At 37.0% G+C, this 27,704-nt stretch overlaps 1 protein-coding gene and 1 pseudogene across 3 annotated transcripts in view; both read left to right on the forward strand.

Moving 5' to 3' along the window:
* Window positions 1–27,704, forward strand: part of HEMG2 (Flavin containing amine oxidoreductase family) — a 183,774-nt gene that overhangs the window by 92,509 nt on the left and 63,561 nt on the right. The window lies entirely within an intron of this gene.
* On the forward strand, window positions 11,661–14,592 carry LOC149842945 (uncharacterized; annotated as a pseudogene).

Raw genomic sequence — 27,704 nt, forward strand, 5'->3', positions numbered from 1 at the left:
GCTCGTGATTGTCTAAAGGACCCGAGCACGATCAGTTGGAACTGGAATGAGTTCACTGTAGGCTTCTATAAAGTAGAAGCATTGGGATTTCCTGCGAGAGATCCATACCCCTCTCATCGTGGTTGTACTTTTGAACAGGTACGTTGCGTACTACGATGAGTAGGATGAGAGGCCTATGTCTGCCTCGAACATGCAATGACATGTGTTTGAGATCACAAGAGTGATGTTTCTATCCTCACTGGGGATTGACCCCCCTTTCATCGTGATTATACATTTGAATAGATACGATGTGTACTACGGTGAGTAAGATGTGAATTGTGTGATTGCCTCGAACGCCCAATGGCGCGTATAACTCACCTAAATAATAATCATGCGCCTTCACAGGCAAGATGCTTGATTGGGTTGAAAGACCAGAGCATAAGAATGGGACGACGGTCAAGAAACCCTCCGTCGTGCTCATTCGGAACGGTTCATCAAGAAAGAAGATGGATGGTACAAAACTCCGATGGACAGTCATATATGGCAATCTCGGGCAAAGATCCGACCTTCCCCAGTCATCGGAGGTTAGGGGAAATCCTTTGGGCCACTTCTGCAGAAGTACGGATGCGCATCCATTGGGCCTTTGTTTGCCTTTGGGGATTTACTCTCTTGGTCACAGACCGTCCCCTTAGGAAGCGGACTCAGTCAGTCATTCGGGGTATAATAAAATACATAGCATAATGGACCCCCGAATCGATCTCGGTTGTTTCTACGTTTTGCCTTGTGCGTACCCACAACGGCCTGCTCAGTAATGAGACAAGATATAACTTATACACATGATCATGAGATATGCATGTTGTGACGTGCGTTGCTTGTTTGCTTGTTAGCTCGGTAGTTCGGTATGCTACTCTTTGAGCTAGGTACGCCTGGCGAGGCGTTACCCTTGTTGGTTGAACTGCTTATGCAGTTCCTTGCTTAGTAATAACTAGCTTCTTATACTAGTTGATTGTTTATCCTGTGTAGCTTATGTATTGCTTGTGATATAATAGCTTGTGCCTCACGATTAATGTAATCACTTGTCAATGGATTGAGCCATATAATGGTACTTGTATGTATTACGAGTATTGTCATGAATACCTGTCTTATGAAATTGCTTTGCTTGACTGATGAATAGAGTTAGTTACTCTTCACCTATTACATCTGTGGGATTGCTATAGTTGTTTGTTTAGCACTTTAATCCTCCGTGCTCTTGTACGTAGCTGTTTGCCTTACTAGAGCTTTGCTTACTCCACAACACATTTGGTTAGATCTGCTAGTCTTGCTTGTTCCTGCTTTAGCTAACGTTTATCTTATTACAACTTTTGCTCTTTCTTATCCTTTGCACCCCTACTAGTCTGTTGTGAGACTGACCCATTTTCATGGGCAGGTGGTGAACAGGTTGAGACAACTTGCGATGACACGATGACGCGATGCACTTAAGGCAATGCCCTTTCCTGACGTTGTGCTTCTGGGGATTCTTTTGATAGATGTGGTATAAGGTTTTCTTGAAAGCATCTCTTTTGATTAGAACTCTGGATTTCTAAAACTGTATTACCAAAATGTGGTTCTTCTTTTCATTTCAATAAAATATATATTTGAATTGCAAATCGGTTTGTAAGGGGGAATTTGCTTTTGGTTGTAATGTGCCCAAGGTCTAGGGACTTGTTGTTTTGAACCTGATCTTCCGCTGAACTTCTGTTTTAAACTCTGATAAATGATTGATTTCAAAGCTTTCAACCTTTTTAATAAAAGGTTTCAAGTCCACGATTTTGGGGCGTTACAATATATATATACGAGTATATGGATCCGGAAGGTGGATCCCAGACCCATCTACGCACCATCGTAAATAGTTATCCCACGAATTATTTAATTAATAAAAATTATTGTACTTATACATACATATCAAATTTACGAGGTAAATTTATTCGAAAAATCCCTTTATGGGTCCTGGATCTGAAATTTGGATCCCAGGCCCAAATCACTCTATTATGAAATATATATTATAATATATTTAAATAAATGCCTAAAATTATGGTTATTTCAGGGGGGCGTCCCCCCTATTTGCCTATAAATAGTCAAAAAAAAAAAAGAGAAAAAGAAAGAAAGAGAAAGAAAGAGAAAGAAAAAGGGGAACGAGAGAAAGAGAGAGAGAGAGGGAAAATAAGAGGAAGTTGAAGTGGGCTTTCTTCTTCGATTATTCATGTTTTTCACCATTGATTTTGTTCTTTTTCTCGATTCACACCAAGGTACAGGTCTCCTCTTTTGGATTCAAGTGAAAAATCGAATGTCGATTTGATTTTTATGCATTATCTTGGATGGAAATCTATGGAAAAACGTTTATAGGATTATTTTCTCAACAATACATGGAGGATGATTCACGGATCTTCCTCCATGTTTGTATTCTTGAGTTCTTTTATCCTTTCAATGAAAGAAGAAATTTTTGTGCATGTTATAACAAAATTTTTATTGGTGTAAGAGTGCTTCTTTTAGGACTCTCGTTGAAAACTATTGATTTCTATGGATGGATCATGATATGGATGGGATAGATGCATGAAAATATATGTTGAATCTATTTAATATGCATGTATTTTCCAGAAAAGTGTATATAATGGTATGCTTATGGAGAAAGATGAATATGCATACTTTCTTGAATATGTATTCTCAAATAAGCTTATTGCTCATGTGATATTTCTGAACATGCATAGGTTTTAGTTTGTTTTGTGAACATATGTGAACGTGATCATGTTCACAACAGTTTTTTTTATTCATGTAATCACGCATAGCTCAAAAAATATATATATATAAAATAAAAAGCACACATATATTTGTTGTTGTGGGGCAGCCAACCCAAGCCGATTGAGTCGGATGGGCTAGGGTTGACCCAACCGACTGGGTCGGCTCAGTGCAGCCGACTGTATGTTTTTTTTTTTAAAATTTTGGTTAAAGTTTTGGGCCCAGCCAACCTGCAGTCGGCTGAGCCGTGGGCTGTTAGCCCCAGCCGATTGCGTCGGCTGGGTGGGTTTTGTTGCGTGCCAGACCCAACCGATTGGGTCGGCAGGGTCATGTATAAAAAAAAATCTGGGTGCTGGATTCTTGTTTTACAAAAATATTTTTTTTTATCATGTGCTGTGTATGTTTTTAAATTTCCAGATTTCGATCCGTTGTGAAGGCTTCGGTTGTGTGCATGCTTGAAAGTGATTTTTGCATGCTTATGATTGATAAATTTTGCGTGATCAATATTCAAACGCAATGGTATTTACATGTGTATCTTGTGAGCATGTGCAAATCTTGAATTTTAGATTATGTTGCATATGTGACGTGAACATGTGAATTAAAGCATGCATTTGACATGAATACATGTATTAAATGGAATCATGCACTGACATGAATTTGAGTATTAAGTGAAAGCATGCAATGAATATGTATACTAAAAAAAAGCATGCATTGATGTGAATTTGTGTACACAATGAATGCAATTGACATAATTATGCATAATGAATAGAATCACGCAGTTGACTCGATTATGTGCATTAAATGAAAGCATGCACTTGTCTCTAGCATCAGAATTGAATGAAACATGCTCATGAAAGTTTCTGTTTCATGCATATAGTTTAAATTTGCACATATGAATGTGCATTTGGCAAGCATGTGATTTATTTCATGTATGACATATTGTTATGGTTTTTGCATATGATGCATCAATGATCAAAATGATTCATTATGGGCCTAGAGAGCCTCCAGCATTTTTAACGACCCCAATCCATACCCTTTGAAAATGCGGAATGTTTTTTTTTCTAAGAGTTGCGGAAACCTTCCCAGAGATCTGGGGTCCTCACAGTTCGACTTTCAAACGAAGTTGCAATCATCATCCATATCAACCAACTAAAACTCTTTTATTAATGAGTAAGAGAAAATTTCAAAGACAAGGTTTTATTCAACTGAAAATAAAGCGACAACTGGAAAGAAGCAAGAAGAATTTAAGAAAGAGCCACTATGTCCTCTGCTGAAGCTGACAAGCCCAAGTATGACTCTTATCCATTCCGAGATGCATGTCCAACTCCACTGTTCACCATATCCTGTGAAAACCAACAAAGTAGGGTGTCAGAACCGAAATTCTGAGCACAGCTACTTCTAAAGAAACCAAGTGAGAGAAAGAACATGGATAAGATTTCATGCAATGATTTGAGTGAGTGCAGATATAAAATTTATAACATTCAAATATCCATAACTACCAATAATTGCATATACTCACCAGTCAAGAACAGTAAAGCAGTGTCATATATCAATAACTAAATAATCAAACCTTGCAGCATGATTTCACAAAGTAGATCATATGCTACCACCAAATAATGTCATGATATCACGAATGATTCAAACATGCATGATCTAATGCATAACAGAAAAATGCATTATTATATGCAATGCATGATTTCTTCTGTTATCTTTCATTTATGTTCCATCTTTCCATATGCATGCCCTATTAAATGCACACATCTTTAAGTTCCTCTTTTTAATTACCGTGGCCCGCGGATACACCAAACGAGTACAAACCGCGAGGTCAAGTAGGTTCTAAGGGTAGCTTAACACACAATTTGTATTTTATTACTGGGTTCCAACTTAACCCTCGACCAAATCACCTTCGGAACATTAGACCTCCACATCTAATGTCGGGGACACAAGGGACACCCCACGCCCACAAGTGCCACTTCCTTGGTACCATAATAACAGCTGTGTCCAACACACCACTCCCGGGTAAAGTGGCGGACTCTCCCTAAAACCGTGGTCAGGAGAAAGAACCTCAATATCGGGTTAATGGGACCAAATTATAGCACACAGAGTTTTTGTATCCTCACAGTCTCTCCAAGACTGGATATCCAAGATTCTCATACTCCAGATAAGATATCCCAGAATGTATATTACACTGTTCTTATTCTTTTTATTAAAGTTAATTCTTTAAGTTTGCAACACCATATGCAAAAGTAAAGTGAAAACCCCGCATCCTCCCTTGCAGGGACCCATTCGGGACTCCAGCCCGTATATCCCACTAGAACAGTGTAGTAATGTGCCAAACCATCTTATGTGGTTCAAGTGATGCAGTTAAAACATATGTGAAAGCAAACCAAACCCACGGCTCTCTAGGCCGATAATGGTCCATTTAGGCCATCAGTGCATCACATAATAAAACCAAAATAGTATTTATTGATACACTAAGCCAAAGTGTCAAATGCATGTATATTCATATAAATATAAACCCAAACATGTACATGTAATTACTCAACCATATGCACTTTCACTATGTTTGGTAGCTACTTCCTATACATGTATTAACCAATGCACATTCCTTTGAATGTGAGTGTACATGTGCAATTTCACATATTAATCAAGCGTACATGTTCAAGAAGAAAACTAGTACCCGAGTCATGCTCACACTCACGAGTACCAAAATCATAACAATAGCAGTTACATAACCTTCTTAGAAATAACAGGCATTCAAACATTTTAAGAAATATGCATTCTAATAGACATTTGAATATCCGGAAATATGTAGTTTAATATGTCTTTAAACTTCAGAAAAAGTGCAGCTTAATATACATTTGAACGTTAGCCCAATATGTATTTAGCATTAGAATTATGCAGCTAGAATGCATTCTCATTCAAGAAATCTTCGTGTACAGAGGTGCACTAATCCACAGTATTCATCATGCTATAATTTGGATATAAAATTTCAGGCAAATATACAATACATGGTTTCGATATGCAATGTCATTTACACTTACTGGAAAATTTTCTATTTTCCATGTACAAGATCCATACCGAGTCACAATTCTATGTTATTAAACCCAATTTGGTTGTCATATACTTACAGAAAAGTCTCCATATCCGTGAGTATATAGCAACAATTGATTTTAGTTAATACCCAAAAAATTCAAACATTATCAATGGACTTAAAACTATAAACAGAAGTTAATGTACAGTATGTAATTACTTTGAACATCTTTATGCTTAACACTGATAATCAATGTATTCTGAAGAATCCCGTTAACTGTCATTGAACTCTTTCTTCATTAGGTTGTGTACAACCCATACATCTGACCGTCAATGTTGTGATGCAACAATAAAAAAAATCCAAAATGGGTACTAATGCCATTTCCTCATATCAAGAGAATGTAAGTATTACATGTTATCGACATAAACAAGTATATCTAGATGTGCTAATATACTGAAATTTACACTCATTACACTGTGTATTCTTATAACAAAGAATGGCTGGCATCTCAGATATATTAAACAAGTATATATTAGACAGTTTTTTTTTTTATCATAAGCATATACGTCGATTCCTAATCAAGAAAACCCAAATCGGCTGAATTGGGGTTTTCGTCAATCATCCCCAAATCCCTCCTTCGTGACAACCAAAACCCCAAATCAAAGATTTTGGGGTTTCCATTGTGGGATTTACCAAAACTTTTCCCCCTTAAAAATCTAAAACTGAGAACCCCACATTAGGAACCCTTAAGGAAAAATTTTAGACCTAAAATCGTTCAATAGGTTTACTAGATGAGGTCTACAACGAAAACCCCCAAATTCCCCATTCATTGTTAGCAAACCCTTTATCCTAAATCGGAACCCCCCCTTTTTTTTATCTATTTAGGGCCTCACCGAAACCCCATCACTGCTTGAATACAACAAAAGAAAAGAAACTGAAATCCCTACCGAAAACCCCAAATTTCTCATAATTTTCCGGGCGTTACGAACCCCACCTCTCAAATCACTACCCAAAATCGAACTCAGGTTCGATTCCTCACCCAAATCCAAGAAGAGCCGTACCTTATCCGGCGATCCTTCCGGTGATCGGAGGTTGGGGACACGAAACAGGACCGACTGGCGTCGCTTCTTGCTGTTGCCGTGACACGGGAGCTCGTCGTGGCCTGTGGGTTGCCGCAGTTCACCGGCGACTTCCAAATCCACCGACGCGCGTACACAGACAGAGAGACAGAGAGAGAGACGGGGAAAAGAGAGAGCCCGAGAGAAGAGGCTGAGTGAAGAGGGCGAGACCCCTCTCCACTCCCCCCTTTATCGGCCCCAAGCCCCCTCCTCTACCGAGAGGTGCAGGGTCGGTTACGCCCTGCGTAACCCCCCTTGCCCCCCTTTCATTTTCGGCTCCAGCTTTATCGGGCAACCCTTATTGGGTTGCCCTTTTTTTCTTTAAAAGGTTGTTACACGGGGTGGGGCTCGGGTCCGGACCCGAGACCCGTAACCCGACTCCGAACCATATGGATCCACAAGTTGGATCCGAATGGATCCAACTGTGGATCCTCGAATAAGTTAAAAAAAAATTAAAATATTATTTATTTATGATTATACACATATATATATATAGATATATTAATATATATATATATATATATATATATATGTATATGGATCCGGTATATGGATCCCATACCCATCTATGCACCCCTATTAAATAATTATTCTCCGATGTATTTAATTAATTAAAAATTATTATACTTATACGTACATATCAAATTTACGAGGTAAATTTATTTGGAAAACCCCTTTATGGGTCCTGGATCTGCAATTTGGATCTAGGCCCAATTTGCATATTTTAAAATATTTTGTAACTAATTATATTGAATTCTAGTAAATATAAACCCTACATGGTTTGGATATCTGAGAAAATTCTAAGTGATGTCTAATTGAAAACGTCTTTACTTAAAAAGAAAATGTTGATTTTTCTTCTAAGTAAAATTATTTAAATAAAGTAAATTAACAAAAGTTGATTTTAAAAATATACATATTAATATGCTTAATAAGATGGAATTAACTTATATTCAATTCCTTTACATTTTCACATGAGTTGTGGTTATATAAAACAAAAACGATTTTTAATTGGAATTTTATGATTATTCAATAATAGTTTAATATAATAGTTTTCTTTTTTATAAATTAAAATCCATTTTTATTAGTTTAGTAGGAGCCCATAGGTGGGCCGTCCCATCCTATGTGGCATCTTACTTCAAATTCAAATTGAAAATAAAGGTATAGTGATTTTCAAGGTTATTTAAAGTTTGAAAAGTCAAAGTGGAGATCAAGGGCTACAAATGAATTTCATTAATGAGATCAAGGGATGTAATTAATTCCAGCACATAACCTAGTTTAAGAAAGGTTATAAAACCCTCTCATAGCCCTTGCCCTCCTCATTTGTGTTGGAAAAAAAAGGAGAGCTTCTCTCTCCCCCCAAAACCCTCTTCTCTCTCTCCTCTCTTTCCCTTCCCTATTCTCTTCTTTTAGGGTTTCTTTTGGTTCTTGAGTGCAAGATCCAGACCTCAAGGGGTGTGAAGAGGAGATCTGAGGTCCTCACCTTGCTGGAAGAAAGGGCTGATCGGTGGATCGAGCAAAAAGGGCCATTCATCCATCAAGAAATACATTTTTTTCAACAAAAGGTAGGGTTTCTATGCTTTTCTTGCAAGAACGGAGTTCTTGGCATGGATTTTGATGCTTTTTCATGAGTTTAGATCATGATCAAACCCTCCTAACCGTGGGTTTGACTCAGATCTAATGATCCATGGCAAAAACACGTTTTCCTCTAAAGAAAACCATTTTTGAAATCAGGTTTATCATAAAAATCGGGTTCTTAGAAATATATTCGTAAAATATATTTGTATTTGATTTATTCCATGATTTTTATGCAAATATTAGTTTGGATTGATAGATTATGAAGTGTTCCATCTACTGTGAATATTTTAGAATTTTTGAAATTTTATTTCAGGCGTATTCCCTATTTCTTTTAATTTTTCTTGGGATTCAGGTGACTCGGTTTGATTCACCAAATGCAACTCTCAGAATTCCAGGTTTTCCACTAGACCTCCGTTCAGTAAAATGGTCGTTTCTCCCTCGTCCGAAGGAGTTTTGATGAACGGATTGTTGCGTTGGAAAGCTAACTCCATTGTGCATCTACTGTAGAAATTTGGGCTCTGTTCATGGGCCGAGCACGTCTCTGTGACAGTCGAAACAAAAACAATAGGTCTGTAGTAAAACATGCATAACTCTCTCATACGGAGGAGTTTTTACGAACGGTTTGCGGCTATGGATAGCTGACAACAATTCCTATATACTGTAAAAATTTCAGCTCTGTTCATGGAGCCAAAAATTTTCTGTGAGCTTTGTACCAGTCAGACATAGTTATGAAATTGGAAAAAATTAGGGCAAATTCATAAATCAAGGCTCAAAGGGTGCATAGTATATATGTTTTTATTCAATTTCTTTAGAATTAGTATGCATTATGTGAATGATTTATGCATGTCTGATTTTATGCAATCTTATATGATTATGGCATGAATTGTAAATAGAAGGTTACACATTTAAGATTTAGGATCAAAAGGTCCAATGAATACAAGTTTATGTTTTAAATTCTAAAAATGTGTTGACTACATGTATGTCCATGATATCGTGATGATATGATTGTTTCATTGATATGGATGTTCATATATATTCTCCTTGTTGCATTGACCATGTACATGCATATGCATTATGATGTGTGAAAATGAATAAGATGTTTATGCTACGCATATGCTCAAATGTCTGTTACAAGTTTAATTATATGCCTTTGTTCAATGCTTTATAAGAATGCATCCATGACCATAAAGTGGTTTAAGTCTGATGTTGCATAAAAAGTATGACTGTAATCAAGTAATCATGTGACATTAAACTCATGATACTTGCTTGGAGAGTAGCAGGTGATACAAAACTTCGTGGGGCAAGTTCTGTTACGGGCACGGAAGGTTGCTCCTCCCCTCCCACGATTTTAGGGGGAAAACCTCTGCATTAGACTGCAGCGTAGAGGTTATAGTACTCATGAGGAAAAAAAACTGATGCATCGGGTTGAAAGGTGTTGGGAATCTCTCTCGTATTAACGTCCCTCACCCCGTCTTAGTGAATGGACCTGGCCAGGCTAAAGCCACCCCTGTATGTAAAACACGTCCTGTGTCATGTCCTGATCTGAGAATGTCTGCCTGTGTCGTATCAGCAGGGCTAAGAAGTGATAACTTAAATGGTGTGTGCATTAATTTGGCATCGCATGCATCATCTAATTAAGAAAATGTAACTAAAGATAAGAAAATATGCATGCATTGAAAGAGCTTATGCATATGGTAAGTCATGCATTTTAATGGTTCATGCATTTTGTATTTTGAATGTATGGATTTATGTTTTTCTGTTATATATGAAAATTCTAAACATGCATGAGTTGTTGTATGATTGTTTAAGTTAAATTAAATGTTAAACTATGAAATTTCTATTGAAATCTTTGTCTTGTTATTCTGTCTTACAAGTTTAGCATAATTACTCTACTGAGACATGTTGTCTGACCCTATATGGTTTAAAATTTTTCAGGTAATGAGTAGGTACTTACGTGCGAAGGCGGAAGGTTGCGACGGGGACTGAGCCTACCTTTCCTCTGCTTTATGAATTCTGAACTCTTATTTTACTTTAATTCAATTTAAGGACAAATGTGATTAATTTTGGATATTGTGAAACTTGAATTTTATTCCATGCATAGTTAATTAGTTGTGAAAGTTTAAATTCCATAAACATATGTTTGCAAGCATTCATCTGAAGTAGCACGCCAAGTTTTATGCCCAATGTGTTTTTCCGCTGTTAACTGCTAAAAGATTTAAATGTATTTCAAAAAAAAATTCCACCAATTTTGGGTTATAAAAATTGGGGTGTTACACGTAGGCCACCTGTCGGGCCTCCGATGGGCGCAGGGGAGGTGGGAGGCGCGGCAGGGGTCGTGCGTCGCCTGTCGGCCTCCCGACGAGGTGATAGAGAGAGAGGCGAAGAGGGAGGAGAAGAGGAAGGAGGCGACGTACCTGGGAAGAGGCCGACGACGATGGCCGTCGTCGTCGATCGGCGTCAGCGGGGGGTTGCAGCAGCGGCGTTCACCTGTGCGCCGCAACCCCCCCCCCCCCCCCCCCCTTTTTTTTTTTTCAACCCGATAAGGATGGAAATCGGGGTTTCCCGATTTCATGCATTACATGGTGAGTTGCACAACATTCGTCTAAGTTTTCATTTTCGCATGTCATTTCTGTTGCTTTGTATTTTCATTTTTATGCACATTTGCCCTGCATTAATTGCTCTCTGTTTAATCTCATTGTTGAATCATTTGTTCATCCTATATTAGAGCAGTTTCTCATATCTGCAAATTTTTTTTACCTGCATTTCAAATTTGGTGGTTTTTTTTTTATTTCAGTTCATTATTTGTCGTATGTTCATTTCTGTGTATCATTAGTCTCAATCTCATTGCATTTGTTGTTTTAGTTTCGGTAATTTCATATTTTGTTTTTTTATTTATTTGCAGTTTGTTTTCCAGAATTTCTGTTTGTTTTCATTTTACTAATTTTATTTTTTTGTTTTGTTATTTTACTGAGTTTTGCTCTTCATTTTGCTAAGTATCATTTTTTTTTTATTTTTCTGAACTTCCTGCCTTTCATTACATGCATTGTCTGTTTTTCAATACATTTCAATTTCTGTTTTGTTAATTCTTTGTTTTGTTTTTACTGATTTTTCTGTTTTGTAATTTCTTTTTAATTTCCTATGTGTTAATTTCTTGAATTTCCTGTATTCTTCCTCTATAATTTCCTGTTTTGTATTTTTCTCTGATCTCGCTGGAATATCATCTAAATGTCACATGTAACCCTTTGTTCTTCTAGCAGTTCTTCTTGTCTATCTTAAAAGTACATGATTTCTGCAACGTGTCAGGGGAAACATGGCATGACAAGGAGTCAAGGACCCTGTGTGGAATCATAACTTTGTACATAATCTACTAACCGTATCATTGTTTTTAACTTTTCAAATTTAACAGTTTAGATTTATCAAATCATCAAAGAAATGTCAGAAGAAGGATCTTCAAGGACTCCAACAACATTCACCAAAGGAAAGGACCCTGTGTGGGATTTTGGTTTACCACTTGATAAGAAAAAGAAGAGGGTACAATGTACTTGGTGTACAAAACAAATGAGTGGTGGCATTAATAGACTTAAGTATCATCTTGCTGGTATTAAAGGAGAGGTGGTACAATGCGACAAAGTCGAAGAATCTGTAAGAAAAAAAATTCGTAAGGATTTGGAGTTATTTAAGGAACACAAATTATATAAGAGAAATATTGTAAATGAGATTGGTTCCTTTGTTGAAGTAAATGATAATGATATGGACTTGTCAGATGAAAGTGATGAGTCTACTGAGAAAAGATATATAAAAGGGAAAAAATTGATGAATGATGCCCAAAAGTCTAATCTTGATGCTTTTGTTCAAGTGAAGGCAGGGTCTCCATTAATGAAACAACTTGGAATAAAAACAACTTTGGATAGAAAAGCTAGAGATAGGTTATGTTCAGCTATTGCGAGATTTTTTTATCATTCAACCATTCCTTTCAACGCAGCCAATTCTCCTTATTTTACGAAGATGATTGAAGTTTGTTCCTCAGTAGGAATGGGATTGAAGCCGCCTTCTTCATCTGAGATTTCTAGAAGATTATTACAAGAAGAAATTAAAAAAATTGGTGATTATTTCAAAGAATACAAGGAGTCTTGGGCTGAAATGGGTTGTTCTATTATGGCTGATGGTTGGAAAGATGCAACACAAAGGACATTGATAAATTTTTTGGTTTATTGTCCAAGGGGTATTTACTTCTTGAAATCAGTTGATGCAACAAGTATCGTGAAGAATCGAGAAAATTTATTAAAATTATTTGATGAAGTGGTGGAAACAGTAGGTGCAGTGAATGTTGTTTAGGTATATCATTTTGTTCTTTTTGTAATTTTCTATTGAACATTGCTATTTATAATTTGTCTAGTATGTTAATAATGTTTTGAAATTAAAAAATGGCAGATAATCACAGATAATGCAGCCAACTATCAAGCAGCTGGAAAGATGTTGGAGGATAGGAGGAAAACCATATTTTGGACTCCTTGTGCAGCTCATTGCATAGATCTCATGCTTGAAGATTTGTCTAAGATAAAAAGCATAGCTGGATGTGTGGAAAAAGGAAAAAGGATCACGAAGTTCATCTACAATCATACTTTTGTTTTGAACCTAATGTGGACTCAATTTTCTAATAAGAAAGAAATTCTAAGACCGGTTACTACAAGATTTGCCATTAATTTTATCATGCTTCAGTCTTTGCTAGAACATCGAAGTGGTCCTAGAAAAATGATGGCATCAAATGAATGGAACAATTCTAAATATTCATTATTTGCTGAGGGGAAAGAGATGGAGGATATTATATTGAATAGTAATTTTTGGAGAGTCGTAGAATCAACTGTTAAAACTATAGAACCTCTGGTCAAAGTTTTGAGAATGGTTGATGAAGAACAAAATCCTACAATGAGTTATCTTTATGAAGCTATGGATAGAGCCAAAGAGGCTATAAAAGAAATTCATGACAATGAGGAGAAAAAGTATAAACCTTATTGGAAAATAATTGACAATCGTTGGGAAAATCAACTTCATCACCCTCTTCATGCAACAACATACTATCTCAATCCCAAATACCACTATAGTCCACAATTTTCTAAGGTATGTATTTGTTTATATCTTTTTATTAATTATTTTAAATTTTGAATATGAACTTTCTTTTATCAATTATCAATTTAATGTATTTGACTATTTGCACTATTTCATGTAATTCACAAAGCATCCTGAAGTAAGGCGTGATTTAATTAAATGTATTGAGAAGTTGGAGCCAAATATTTAAGCTAGAGTAAGAGCATGCATGCAACTTGAGTTATTTGAAGACGCAAGTGCAAATTTTGGTACTTCTATAGCTGTTATGACTAGAGATGAGCATAAGCCAGGTGATTTATCTTTAACATTATTGTTGTGTTGTGCAAAAGAATATTTCTTTAATCAACTTTTCATTTTTGTGTGTTTTGGCTTTATGCAGCAATGTGGTGGAAAATGCATGAAATATGTGCCCCCGATCTTCAAAAAATTGCTATTCGTATACTTGGTCAAACATGTTCTTCATCTAGATGTGAACGAAATTGGAGTACCTTTGATCAAATTCACACTAAGAGAAGAAATAGATTAGCTCAAAAGAAACTTAATGACTTAGTGTTTGTCCATTATAATTTACGTTTGAGAGAAAAACAATTAAAGAGAACACGTTTTGACCCAATTTCTTTGGACAATATATATTTGCAAACACCAATGGATGAATGGGTCATGCAAGAAGGAGTTTTAGATGTAGATGAGGTAAAAGTTTGTTTGATATTTTAACTTGATTAAATTTTTTTTTAATTTAGTTTTTTGTCTTTCTCTATTGGATGTTAACTCAAATGTGTCATATTTTATTGAATGAAGGATTTCTTAAGAGACTTGGAGATGGAAGTTGAAAACATTGAAGAAGCTAATCGTATTGATGATGAAGGTGGTGTTGGAGTTGAAGATGAAGATGCAAGGGAAAATGCAACCACTAGTACTTCAATTCTGCCATTAATTTCTACTTCCAACTCAAGAATTGATTCAAATGAAGTTCCAAATAATAGCACTTCGTCTGTATTTGAGATTTGAGCCATTGACTCTTGACTTGAGAATTGAGATATTATATTTTGTAAAAGTGGATCAATTTTGGATGTTTGAAATTTGATTTTGTCATTGTGTTATGATAATTAACTTTATACTTGTGAACTTTGTAATTTTGTTATATGGCCATGGGTCTAGTATGATTATTGCTGAGATGCGAAAGTTGATTGCTGACATGCATTGGCAGATTGCTCAAGTATGATTATCTTTACTTTAGTTTTTACTCTCTCTTGTAAGTTTTTAACTTAACTTTACTTTAGAGCTTGTTTCTATTGAAATATTGAATTATTGTTTTGCTTGGTTGTTCGATTTCTTGCTATTAGATGAGTAATTATAAGTTAGATATAGTTTTACTTGATGTTATTTTACTTATTAATCAATTATACTAGTAATTAAGTTATTCTATAAACTTTTATATGTTTAAATGATAATTTATATACTGTTTTCTTTTAAAATCAAAATTTAACAAAACCCGGTCCGAGTTACCGAGTTGACCCGCCGAGTCCCGAGTCAATAAAGAACGAGTCAAGTTCCGAGTCACGGGTTTTAAAACCTTGGTGCCTTGTGCGTACCTGCTTGGCCAGTTAATATCGAAACATAATTTAAATCCGATCACAAAATGTGTTTAGTTATGCACGTATGAAACTTATAGGGTACAACAGGTTCAATACTTATGGAATTGTGTGTGTGGTTGATGAAGAATTGTATTTTGCTAGTTAACTTTCTTGTGCAGTGTTTTGCTTGTAATAATTAGCCTACTTGTGCTAGTAAAATGATTGTAATAATTTTAACATTGTGCTCATGATAGTTGCTCTGTGAATCTGTTGAAATTAAATTGCTATATAATTGTCTGTCTACTTGAAATATTAAATTATTCTGCTTAATTATGTTCAATATTGTCATGTCTGTGCACCTACCAGTTTTTAGCGAAACTGACCCATTTTATGGGCAGGTTTTGGATAGGTATTACAGTCTGCGATGACACGATGGCGTGATGAGATCAAGATAGAGCTCTTTCCCTGACGTTTCGCTCCTGAGGACATGTTGGTAAATTTGGTATAAAGGGTATTCCAAAATTTCTCTTTTTATTAAACCTTGAGTTACTAAAGCTGTTTTAGTAAACTTCTTTTCGGTTTCAACAAACAAATTCTCCATCATTGAAATTGCATTTCTAAACCATTTGATTTCAGTAGTTGTGCGGAATTCAGCAAAGGAAAGTTTACGCTGTAATGCGCTCAAAGTCCATTGACTTGTGGTTTTAGAAATATCATTTTCCGCTGAAGTACTATTTAAACTCTTATTATTGTATGATTTTAAAGCTTTCTAAACTATTCTAAAAGTTACAAGTCCTGGATTTTTGGGGCGTTACAATTTATTTATGATTATACATATATATATAGATATATTAAAATATATATATATATATATATGTATATGGATCTGGTATATGGATCCCATACCCATCTATGCACCCCTATTAAATAATTATTCTCTGAATTATTTAATTAATTAAAAATTATTATACTTATACGTACATATCAAATTTACGAGGTAAATTTATTCGGAAAACCCCTTTATGGGTCCTGGATCTGCAATTTGGATCTAGGCCCAATTCGCATATTTTAAAATATTTTGTAACTAAAATTTTCGGGTTTTACTGCTTTGGTTTTGCTCCTCTTTTATTTATTTCAAATGCATAACAAAAATCACATTAATGTTGTTGCACTGTATTGCACTATTCTATGTTTTTTTGCGGGCGGTGATCTCGTGATGGTTCTTGCAGGGGAATATGCGAGCTTGTGCCTTTGCTTTTGCATGCTGAATTGCAACTAAATAATTGGCCTTTAATAAAAAGATAAAGAAAAAGAATAGTGTAATATACATTCTGAGATCTCCCGTCGTTAGAATGAAAATCTTAGAGTTTCGGTTTTGGGGGATCACGAGGATACAAAAACTCTGTGTGCATTATTGACTACCCCTGAACCCGATATTGAGGTTCTTTCTCCTGACCACGGTTTTAGGGAGAGTACGCCACTTTACCTGGGGGTGGTGTGTAGACACAACTGTTGTTTTGGTATATCAAGAAAGTGACACTATTGGATGTAGAAGCCCTTAGTGTCTCGACATTAGATATGAAGGTCTAATGTTCCGAAGGTGATTCTGTAAGATCGCGTATTTTTGGTCCTTAGTCAATTCATGAAATTTTCGAAATTCGGCTGTCTGGTAGAAAAATAGTTTAAGGCTCGATTTTTAGACCAATGTCTTAGAGTTTGGGTTTAACCCAAGTCTCATCGACAAGGTCGAGGCGAGCCAATCGAAACGTAGTAAAGAGTTGTACTTTCGACTTTTAAATTCAAGCGAAATTCTAGTGAAATTTGGGTTATTTTCGGGCGAAATTCAGAATTTGGTATTCGTGTAATATATTGTTGGATGCGTCTCGGAATTCTAAGCGCGATGCTATTTTACTTTTCTAAATTTGAGTTTCGGTTGGCCCGAAAATCATATTTTTTTAAAAATTTAGCAGTTTGTCGAAATGGATCCGGGATTGGATCAGACTAGATCCAAGGCCTATGATCTGAATTTTTATGGTTTGGGGTCCTATTTGGGTCCTACTTAAATCTGGTTTGGGTCCAAATCTGGATCCATTTTCGTTATGGGTATGAGTTTGGATCTTGGATCCAGATCCAAATCCAAATCCATGCCCAATGTCTTTCCTAGCTTTAAATTCAATTTAAAGTTTTATTTTGGGGTTAATTATGTTTATAAAGCCTCTAGGGTTAATTTGGTTATTTTTGGAAAGTTGTAAATAATTTTTAATAATTAAAAATTAAAACTTAATTAAATAATTATTTAATTAATATCAATTCCGAAATTTAATTTTTGGGCTGAGTGAGACTCTCCAAAAGAGTCCCTATGCTTACCTAAAAGAGTTTAGGAAAGTTAGAATTGTTTTAAAAAAAAGTTAAATTAAGGAGTTCCAAAATTTTTGGAAACTAAGAGAGAGAGAGAGAGGGAGAGTTTCCACTCAAGAGAGAGGGCGGGAGAAGGGGTAACGTGACCCCCTCTCCCTCACCTTCAAGTAAAGAAAAAAAGAGAAGGGGAAAAAAGAAAAGAAGAAAAAGAGGGAAAGAGAGAGAAAGAGAGGAGGAAGAGGAGGTTTTGGAGGCCATTGATCCTCAACCCAAGCTCCTTCCACAGCTCTTCTTCGTATTTTTCATCAAAGGTACGGATACTTTTTCTTGAAACGAGTGAGAAATAGGGTGAAGATGGATTTTCATGCATCTTTTTGATGGAAATCCATGGTGGGGCAGTGGGTTTTCGATTTCCCTTAATACCCATATGTATTTTCTGTATGTTATTGTTTCTCAAAAAAAAAAAAATATAGGTGACCTTTCGGATTTGCGTGCGTGATGGCTGACAGACCAACCGAACCCAGTTCGGTTGGCCGATCAGGCCATCCTCATGGTAGTGGGCCCAGCCGTGCGATCGGCTGGGCATATACCCTTCTTTTTTTTCAAGATAATATAGGTACCAAAATTTTTTATTCATGCTGGCTGTTCCTAACAAGCATACACAGGCCGGATCAGGCCTATGCATCTGCTGGGCTGTACAGTTAATGGAATAAAAAAAGAGAGTTTATAATAATAAAGATAAATAGTCTTTTTGGCTTAATACTTATGTTGTTCTTGATAGCATGCACAAGCCCAAACTGGGCCTGTGTACATGCTGTTAGACCCAGCCGACAGGGTCGGCTGGGCTGGGCTGTTTAAAAAAAACAAAAACAAAGAAAATATAGAAACATAGAAAGAAGAACCTGTTTCTATACAGGTGGGTATGATCAGCTGGCTGGCAGCCAACCGAGTGCTACTCGGTTGACTGCCAACCTGCTGGCCGTGTGCGGCAGGCCCAGCCGACCCAGTCGGCTGGGTGCGGGCCTGTAGCACAGGTAATACAACAACAACAACTACGCCTTCATCCCAAAACAATTGGGGTCGGCGATATGAACCAACAAAGAAAATCATTCTGTGTCTTCCACATGAATCCTTCTCCTCCAATCATTTCTATCCAATGCCATGTCCTCGGTGAGGTTCAAAGCATTCATATCCTTTCCTATCATCTCCATCCAAGTCTTCCTAGGCCTACCCCGACCTCTTTTAACTAATATATTTTCCCATTTCTCCATCCTTCTAACTGGAGCATCATTAGGCCTTTGCCGAATATGTCCAAACCACCGTAAACGATTCTCTCTCATCTTATTTTCAATGGGTGCAACGCCTACCTTCTTACGTATCTCCTCGTTCCGAATCTTATCTTTTATTGTATTTCCACACATCCATCTAAGCATACGCATCTCAGCTACACTCTTTTTTTTAATATGATGTCTCTTGGCAGCCCAACATTCCGTACCATATAGTAAAGCGGGCCTAATAGTCGTCCTATAAAACTTTTCCTTCAACCGCAATGGCATTCTACGATCGCACAACACTCCAGTTGCATTTTTCCATTTCATCCACCCAACCTTTATCCTATGATTTACATATCCATCAATTTCTCCATACTTTTGAATGATAGATCCCAAATATTTGAAACAGTCATCCACCGGTATTTTTTGCTCACCAAGCTTCACTACACTCCCATCACTACTTCGTTGCGTACTAAACCGACATTTCATATATTTTGTCTTACTCTTACTCAACTTAAAACCTCTTGCTTCCAATGTCTGTCTCCATAATTCTAACTTAGCATTAACCCCAGCTCTAGACTCATCAATCAAAACAATATTATAAGCAAACAACATACACCATGACATATTTTCTTGAATTGATCTCGTAAGCTCATCCATCACTATAGCAAATAGGAAAGGGCTTAAAGCAGATCCTTGATGTAACCCAACCGTTATAGGAAAATTGGTTGTCACCCCTCCACAAGTGCGGACATTGGTTACTACTCCTTCATACATATCTTTAATTATACTAATGTACTTGAGAGAAACACCTTTCTTCATCAATGTCCACCAGAGAACGTCCCTAGGTACTCTATCGTATGCCTTCTCAAAATCAATAAAAACATATGCAAATCTTTGTTCCTCTCTCTATTTCTCTCAATAAGTTGTCTAAGAAGATATATAGCTTCCATAGTTGATCTTCCGAGCATAAAACCAAATTGATGCCTAAGAAGATGTAGCACAGGTAATACAAAAGACAAAAAAAAAGGTGACTCAAAGGAAAGATTAACAAAAACCAAAAATTTAAATAAGTTGTTTATAATTTTTATCGCTTACTGTTTGTTTCCTGACAGCATGCACAGGCCCAAACTGGGCCTGTGTATATGTTGTCAGACCCAGCCGACAGGGTCGGCTGGGCTAGGCTGTTCAATAGAAAAAAAAATATGTATATAGGGTTATACATATGTTTCTCTGTTCCTATGTGCTATGTTGTTTGGTTTGACAGCATACACAAGCCCGAATCGGGCCTGTGTAACCGCTGTTAGGCCCAGCCAATAGGGGTTGGCTGGGCATAGGTTGATATATGGCTATGCAATGAACCGTGTGTGATGAAACCTGATTGTTTTTATGCTTACGGGATGTGGGCTGAACAGGCCCAACTGAATGATTGGCTGGGTGAGCGTGTGTTATCCCAAGGAAAAAGAAAAAAAAAAGATTTATGAGTATATAGATGAATGCATGTAAATCCAAATTTTTATTTCTATTGTAATTGCAATTGAGTATTCTCATGTGAGATGGATTGGTTGGGTAGGTGGAGTGCAAATTTGCCACATGCAGAATTTAATTTGACATGAGTAGTGCTATGATTATGCAACAAATCATGAAAATATCATGAAAATTATGTTATGCAAACCCTATGTTTCACTTAACATGAACATGCATAATGAAGGGGTTTGTTCACGTGCACACACACTCAAGGGAGTATGCATTGGCACGAACACGTGTATATTGAAGTAGGAAATACACATGGCAAGGACACATATGATTTGAGAAATTACATGCCTATGATTGACTTTGTTTCGCATGGATGCACGTGCATTTGACACATTGGTTTGATGTTATAAATAACACATTACTTTGGTTTTGATATGTGATGCATCGATGGCCTAATGGATCATCACCGGCCTGGAGAGCCGTGGACTTGGTTGTTTTTTATATATATTTAAATGCATCACTTAAACCACACATATTGGTATTGCACACTACTACACTGTTCTTGTTGTCCTCACGGGCTGGAGTCTCGTAAGGGTGGATGCGAGCTTTTACTTTTATTTTTGCATATGGTCTTGCAAAACATAAAGAATTGTCTCTTAATAAAAGATAATAATTTAGAACAGTGTAATATACATTCTAGGATCTCCCATCTAGAGAATGAGGATCTTAGAGTTTCGGTCTTGGGGAGAGTATGAGGATACAAAAACTGTGTGCTTTATTTTGTCCCTTGAACCCGATATTGAGGTTCCTTCTCTTTGCCACGGTTTTAAGGAGAGTCCTCCACTTTACTTGGGGGTAGGGTGTTTTGACACAACTGTTGTTTTGGTATCAAGAAAGTGACACTAATGGGCGTGGGGTGTCCCTTGTGTCTCCGACACTAGATGTGGAGGTCTAATGATCCGAAGGTGATTCGGTCGAGGTCTAAGTTGGGGACCCAGTAATAAAATACAAATTGTGTGCTAAGCTACCCTGAGAACCTAACTTGACCTCGGAGATTGTACCCGTTTGGTGTATCCGCGGACAATGATAATTAAAAAGAGGAACTTAAAGTTGTATACATTTAATTGGGCATGCATATGGAAAAAGAAAAACTTAAATGAAAGATAACAAAAGGATTCATGCATTGCACAAAAATCATGCATTTTCCTGCTATGCATTAGATCATGCATATTTTAATTATTCCCTCAATTATTTCATGATGGTAAGTATATGATGTGTACTTCTTATTGCATGTTAAGGGTTTGTGATTTGCTACTAATTTAAGGTTTCTGCATGCTTAGCACTTATAATTGTTGCATGAAAAATTTCTTAAATGCTATAAATTGTCATATGTGTATTTTTCTCAAATGTTGCATGATATCTTATCTTAACCCTTTGTCTCTCCTGTTTCACTAAAAAGTAGTTGTGCTCAGGATTTCGATTCTCACACCTTGCTTTCTTGGTTTTTCATAGGAACAGATGATCAGTGAAATCGGCAACTACTAGGAGGTTACGAGAGCTACATTTGGTTCTTGACAACTTCATTAGTGGATAGAGTCACTCTTTCTTCTTGTCTTTTAGTTTTATTATCCTTTTCAGTTCTTTTGTTTCAGTCAGTTGCTACTTTAATTTCTGTTGAGTAGAACATTGTCTCTGGAATTGATTCTTGATTAATAAATAAAGAGGTTTGCTTTGGTTCTTTTGGATGATAATTGTAAGTCTCTTTGTGGTGTTTAGCTATCCAGTTGGAATTGAAACTATAAGGACCCTGGGTCTTTGAGAATTTTTCCGCACCGGTTTCAAAAAAAAAAAATCCATATGTTAAAGTGGTATGAGTTGGGGTCGTTACAGATTCGGTCGGGGGCTAAGTTTGGAATCTAGTAATAAAATATTACTTGTGTGCTAAGTTATCCTGAGAACCCTACTTGATATCGGGAATTTTTACCTGTTTGGTGTATCCGCGCGCAACGATAATAAAAAGAGAAACTTAAATTGTGTGTATGCTAATAGGGGTACGCATATAATAAGAGAATTTGCTCAAAGATAATAAAGTATTCATGCATGTGCACAAATATCATGCATTTTCCTGTTATGCATTAGATCATGCATATTTACTTGCTTCTCTACTTGCCTTGTTTGATTGAATGCATGGTAGTATATCTTGTTATATGCTAAATGTTCTAAATGCTTATCTGAACCATGTTCTTATTACAATAATATTTTTCTAAGCTATTGCATGAACTCTTATCTGTATTCTTTTTGCTTACTTGTTTCATTAGAGGGATTCGTACACAGAATTCCTTAAATTTTTGACACCCCTACTTTTGTGGTTTTAAGAGCTGCAGGGGATCAGTGAAACGACTTGCTTCTGAGAGAGTTACGAGTGCTACACGTTTGCTAGCCAGCTTCACAGATGGACAACGTGACTTGGCTTTTTCTTACTTTTTCTTTACATTTAATTGTCTCTGCACTCTGATTTTCTTATGCAATTGTCTCGAGACCATTATTACTTAATTAATAAAATTTGGCTTGCTATGGTGTGAATGATAAATATAAGATCTCTGGTGGTTTGATTGGTTATCTAACTCTGATTGGAACTGTAAAGGCCCGAGTCTCTGGGAAGATTGCCGCAATAGTTTAAAAAAAAAATTCTACATTTTCAAGGGGTATGAAGGGCTTACATAGAGAGAGAGAGGCGGGGCATCGGGTTTTCGGCATGAAAAGGGGGGCTCCGACGTGAACAGGAGAGAGGGATGGGAGGAAAAGAGAGTCAATGTGAGAGAGGGATACAAGAGGGTCGGGGATCTTTGGCGAGCAGGGATCCCGACGAGGGTTTCGAGAGGGGGCTCGGGTTGTGTCGACGTGACTCAGGCGAGGGCATAGTTACCGAAAGCTTCTTAGGTAGGTGGGAAGCTCGCTTCCCAGAAACTCGCTTCGGAAGCGCGATACTTCTCGCTTCGGAAGCGCGATACTTCTCGCTTCCGAAACTTTATGGGAATCTCGATTCCCCTACACTTCTTTTATGCTTCCCACACACATGGTCTATGCTTCCTATATGTTTTTCTCACGTTTCGTTTTATGTTTTTCATGTATTTTCTCTTACGCTTTCACTCACTTTCCATGTACTTTCTTTAAATTAATAACCATCATTGTTAGATTTTAAATTGTTTATAACTGTTTAGTTATAAACAGTTATAAACTTAGTCATACCCTATGTATTTTCTCTCCGCCTGTGTATAACTGTTTAGTTATACACTGCCGGTCCCAAGCCCGGATAAAGGAGGAGGGTTGCGGTAGGCCTCTGACAGCCAACATAAAAACTTAGTCATACCCTATGAATATGAACCAATATGAGAATTTCGTTGGGGTGTTCCCTACTGAGCGACGCGCTATACTCTATAGGCCCGGAGGCAGTGATAAATGGGCAAGGGTTGCTAGGTTGTCGCCCGGAAGCGACGCGTCACACCGGCGCCCGGGTGTGGTGTCAAATAGGCAAGGGTTCCCTCACTTTGTTGGACGGGTGGGGGTAAAGAAGTTAGTCCAAGACCATAAAATTAGGTTAGCCACTTGGAACATAGGATCTTTAACTGGTAAGTTGGTAGAGTTAGTAGATGTTATGTGTAGGAGAAAGATTGATATTTTATGTCTACAAGAGACCAAATGGGTAGGTGAGAAAGCAAAAGTGATAGAACCTTGGGGATATAAGATTTGGTATACAAGAATAAATTGGAATAGGAATGGAGTAGGTATTGGTATGAGTCGTGAGTTTATAGATAATGTAGTTGAGGTCCGTAGGAAGGGTGATAGGATTTTACTTATTAAATTAGTATTAGGTACGAATATTATTAATATTATTAGTGTTTATGCACCTCAAGTAGGTTTAGATGATTCCATTAAGCGTCAATTTTGGAAAGATTTAGATGGAGTAGTACAAGGGATATCTTATGGAGAAAGGCTTTTCATCGGCGGTGACCTTAATGGGCATGTAGGCATTAGTAGGGATGAATTGGAGAGTATCCATGGAGGCTATGGTATAGGAGAAAGAAACGAAAGTGGAGAAAGAATTTTAGATTTTGGTTTGTCCTATGATATGATCATAGCAAACACTTGGTTTAGGAAGAGGGAGTCTCACCTAGTAACATTTAAAAGTGGGGTTAATACGAGTCAGATAGATTTTTTCGTACTTAGAAAGAGAGATAGGGGTTGTTGCATCGATTGTAAGGTTGTACCGGGAGAAAGTGTAGCTACACAACATAGAGTCTTAATTTTAGATCTTAGAATTAGACAATACCGCAAAAGGGATAGACATAGGATAGATCCTAGAATTAAGTGGTAGGCACTGAAAGAAGCTAAACAAGGAATGTTTGTAGAGCGGGTAGTTAAGGAAGTTGATTGGTGTTTCGAGGAGGATTCAGAATCTATGTGGAATAAGATAGCGGGTGGCATGAGAAAGGTGGCTAAGGAGGTATTGGGTGAGTCTAAAGGCGGTGCACCGCTAGGTAAGGATACATCGTGGTGGAACGAGGATGTCAAATTAGCTATTAAGGTTAAAAGAGAGTGTTATAGAAATCTAAGTAGAAATCATGATAATGAGAATTTGGAGAAGTATATGATAACAAAGAAGGAAGCTAAAAAAGTAGTTCGGAACGCGAGGGATAAGGTATATAAGGAGGTTTATGACAAGTTGGATACCAAAGAGGGTGAGAAGGATATTTATAGGCTTGCAAAGATGAGAGATAGGAAATCGAGGGATCTGGGTATGGTTAGATGTATCAAAGATGAAACACAAAGGGTTTTAGTCAAAGATGAGGAGATTAAGGAGAGATGGAAAAATTATTTTGATAAACTATTTAATGAAAGTCATTCTCAGGATCTTGGAGACTTTTCAATTCCTTTTCATGAGATGAATCGTGACTTCATGCGCAAGATTCAAAAGAAAGAAATTGCAGAGGCTTTGAAGAAAATGAAATCAAGAAGGGCAGTTGGCCCAGATGGTATACCTATCGAGGCTCGGAAATGCTTGGGAGAGAAATGTTTAGAATGGTTGACAAATCTTTTTAACAAGATTTGGCGGACAAATAAGATGCCTAATGAGTAGAGAAAGAGTACTTTGGTGCCTTTATATAAGAATAAGGGTGATATACAAGATTACACAAACTATCGTGGTATAAAACTCATGAGTCATACTATGAAACTTTGGAAGAGGGTGATTGAGTCTAGGTTGAGGAAGGTTGTCATGATATCGGAGAATCAATTTGGTTTTATGCCTGGAAGATCAACTATGGAAGCTATACATCTTCTTAGACAACTTATTGAAAGATATAGAGAGAGGAACAAAGATTTGCATATGGTTTTTATTGATTTAGAGAAGGCATATGATAGAGTACCTAGGGACGTTCTCTGGTGGACAATGATGAAGAAAGGTGTTTCTCTCAAGTACATTAGTATAATTAAAGATATGTATGAAGGAGTAGTAACCAATGTCCGCACTTGTGGAGGGGTGACAACCGATTTTCCGATAACGGTTGGGTTACATCAAGGATCTGCTTTAAGCCCTTTCCTATTTGCTATAGTGATGGATGAGCTTACGAGATCAATTCAAGAAAATGTGTCATGGTGTATGTTGTTTGCTTATAATATTGTTTTGATTGATGAGTCTAGAGCTGGGGTTAATGCTAAGTTAGAATTATGGAGACAGACATTGGAAGCAAGAGGTTTTAAGTTGAGTAAGAGTAAGACAAAATATATGAAATGTCGGCTTAGTACGCAACGAAGTAGTGATGGGAGTGTAGTGAAGCTTGGTGAGCAAAAAATACCGGTGGATGACTGTTTCAAATATTTGGGATCTATCATTCAAAAGTATGGAGAAATTGATGGAGATGTAAATCATAGGATAAAGGTTGGGTGGATGAAATGGAAAAGTGCAACTGGAGTGTTGTGCGATCGTAGAATGCCATTGCGGTTGAAGGGACAGTTTTATAGGACGACTATTAGGCCCGCTTTACTATATGGTACGGAATGTTGGGCTGCCAAGAGACATCATATTAAAAAAATGAGTGTAGCTGAGATGCGTATGCTTAGATGGATGTGTGGAAATACAATAAAAGATAAGATTCGGAACGAGGAGATACGTAAGAAGGTAGGCGTTGCACCCATTGAAAATAAGATGAGAGAGAATCGTTTACGGTGGTTTGGACATATTCGGCAAAGGCCTAATGATGCTCCAGTTAGAAGGATGTAGAAATGGGAAAATATATTAGTTAAAAGAGGTCGGGGTAGGCCTAGGAAGACTTGGATGGAGATGATAGGAAAGGATATGAATGCTTTGAACCTCACCGAGGACATGGCATTGAATAGAAATGATTGGAGGAGAAGGATTCATGTGGAAGACACAGAATGATTTTCTTTGTTGGTTCATATCGCCGACCCCAATTGTTTTGGGATGAAGGCGTAGTTGTTGTTGTTGTATTGTTAGATTTTAACAAAAATTTAACTCTTTTACTGAAAAATCATGAAATATAAGAATGATCAATTTTATTTTAGTTTTTATTTATTTCTTGTTCGATTCCTATTCAATTACCATATTGCTTCATTTTTTTAATGTTTTGCTTTTAAATTGAAACTTCGCTTCCCGAATATAAATTTTAAAATGCCTCGCTTCCCGTATCGTTTCCTGCTTTCGCTTCCTAGTTTGGCAACCTTGGGTGAGAGTCAGGAGGGGTGAGGCATTGTGTGGGACTCGAGGTGAGCAGGGAAGACGTCGGGGGGGGGGGGGTCTCGTTTCGGGTGTTTTGAAAAGAACCCCCCCCTATGGGGGGTTTAAATAGAACACGAGGGGGGGGGGGAGGGAGTGTTGACTCGGATCCGGGTTGGATCCAACCTGGATCCAATTTTTTTTAAAGACACGGGTCTTACAGATATCGCTTACACAATTCATATGAAGCTTCAAGCTATTGATAGAAAGCTGCTTGGTGACCCTACTATTTATTGTTATTTGGTAGCTTGATTTATCTGATTATTTCCAGGATAGATGCTGCTTATGTAGTTCATGTGGTTAGTTTATATTGGTAGCAATATTGAAGGTTATTAAATATTTTCGAGATATCATGCAGTATGCTTTATTCTTTTCATTAATGTCTTCTCTTAAGCTCACTTGTTATTATAGTTACAACTTTGAGGGATGTCCTAGTAGTCAATGCTCTATGGTAGGGTTTTGCATAAAGGATCACTTTGTCAACTAAGAAAAGCAGAGTATAGAATTATGGATCAGACCATAGCAGACACTGTATGACCATGTTGGCTTATCAAAGACATGGAAGTAGAACTTTTCTTTGCACAACAATGTATTATAATAAAGTGCCATTCATATTGTTAAGAATCCTAAGTTTCATGAGCACACAAA

This window comes from Nuphar pumila, chromosome 3, assembly GCF_984573655.1.
Source record: "Nuphar pumila chromosome 3, dmNupPumi1.hap1.1, whole genome shotgun sequence".
Classification (NCBI taxonomy): domain Eukaryota; kingdom Viridiplantae; phylum Streptophyta; class Magnoliopsida; order Nymphaeales; family Nymphaeaceae; genus Nuphar; species Nuphar pumila.